This window comes from Acinonyx jubatus, chromosome E4 (assembly GCF_027475565.1).
Source record: "Acinonyx jubatus isolate Ajub_Pintada_27869175 chromosome E4, VMU_Ajub_asm_v1.0, whole genome shotgun sequence".
Taxonomy (NCBI): Eukaryota; Metazoa; Chordata; class Mammalia; order Carnivora; family Felidae; genus Acinonyx; species Acinonyx jubatus.
In genome coordinates this window covers 39,284,657-39,286,592 of record NC_069395.1, presented here as the reverse complement: position 1 = coordinate 39,286,592, position 1,936 = coordinate 39,284,657, and positions in this window count along the sequence as shown.

Sequence of the window (1,936 nt, the reverse complement as noted above, 5' to 3'; positions counted from 1 at the left end):
TGAAAAAAAAAAAAAAGGTCTATTCAGGTCCTTGTTCTATTTTTTAATTGGGTTATTTGTTTTTTTTGCTACTGAGTTGTGTAAGTTCCTTGTTCATTTTAGATATTAATCCTTACTGAGTATGTTGTTTGCACATATTTTCTCCCATATGTTGCCTTTTCACTCTGTTAATGGTTTCCTTTGCTGTGTACAAGCCTTTTAGTTTGATGTAGTCTCACTTGTTTATTTTTGCTTTTGTTTCAAATCCAAAAAATCATTGCCAGGACCGGTCTCAAAGAGCTTGATTCCCTATGTCTTCTTTTAAAAGTTATATGGTTTCAGGGCTTATGTTCAAGTTTTTAATCTGTTGTAAGTTGACTTTTGTGTATGGTATAAGCTACTGGTCCAATTTCACTCTTTTGTATGTGGATATCCAGTTTTCCCAACATTATTTATTGAGGAGACTGTCCTTTTCCTATTGTGTATTCATGGCGCCTTTGTTGGTAATTAATTGGTCATACACGTATGCATTTTTTTCTGAGCTATCTATTCTGTCCTATTGACACATCTGTTATTATGTTGATGCCATACTGTTTTGATTACTATAGCTTTGTAATAGTTCAACAATGTGATGCCCCCAGCTTTGCTCTCCTTGGTTCATATTGCTTTAGCTGTTTGGGGTCTTTTGTGGTTCCAAACAAATATTTGGATCATTTTTTTCTATTCCTATGAAAAATGCCATTGGAATTTTGATAAGGATTGCATTGAATCTGTAGGTCACTTTGGGTAGTATGGGCATTTTAATAATATTAATGCTTCCAATTCATGAACATGGTATACTTTTCAATTTATCTTCTTCAATTGCTTTCACTGATGATTTTCTTTAAATCAATGTCTTATAGTTTTAAGTGTGCAAATCATTCACCTCCTGGTTAAATTTATTCCTAAGTATTTTATTCATTTTGATGCTATTGTAAACTGGATGGTTTTCTTAATTTTGCTTCCCAATAATTCATTGTTAGTATCCAGAAATTCAACTGATTTTTGTATATTTTGAATCCTGCAACTTTACTGAACTTATTAGTTCTAATAGTTTTTTTTTTTTTTTTTGGTGGAATCATAAGGCTTTCTATATATAAAATGTCATCTGCAGACAGACACAATGTTACTTTTTCACTTATTTGGATGCTTTTTATTTCTTTTTTGTGTCTAATTCTCTGCCTAGGACTTCCAATACTATATTGAATAAAAATGGTGTAGAATGGACATTTTTGTCTTTTTCCTTATCTTTGAGGAAAACTTTCAGCTTTTCTTCATTGAGTATGATGCTAGCAGTGGGCTTATTGTACATGGCTTTTACCGTGTTGAGGTGCATTTTATCTATACCTAATTTGTTGAGTTTTTAGCAAGAAAGGATGCTGAATTTTGTCAAGAGCTTTTTCTGTGTCTATTGAGATAATCATATGATTCTTATCCTGCATTTTGTTAATGTGGTGTATCACGTTAATCAATTTGCATATGTTGAACCATCCTTGCATCACAGGAATAAATCCTACTTGATCATTATGTATGATTCTTTTAATATACTGTTGGATTCATTTGCTCGTATTGTGTTGAGGATTTTTGCATCTATGTTCATCAGGGATATTGGCCTGTAGTTTTCTTTTCTTGTACTGTCCTTGTCTGGCTTTGGTATCAGGGTAATGCTGGCTTCATAAAATGAGTTTGGAAGGGTTCCCTCTTCTTCAATTTTTGGAAGCATTTGAAAAGGATTGGTATTAATCCTTCTTTAAATGCTTGGTAGACTTCACCAGTGAAGCCATATGGTTCTAGTCTTTGTTGGAAGGTTTTTGATTAATGATTCAATCTTTTTTCTTAAAACTGGTGTGTTCAGAGTTTTTGTTTCCTCATGATTCAGTCTGGGTAGGCTGTATGTTTCTAGGAATGTATCCATTTC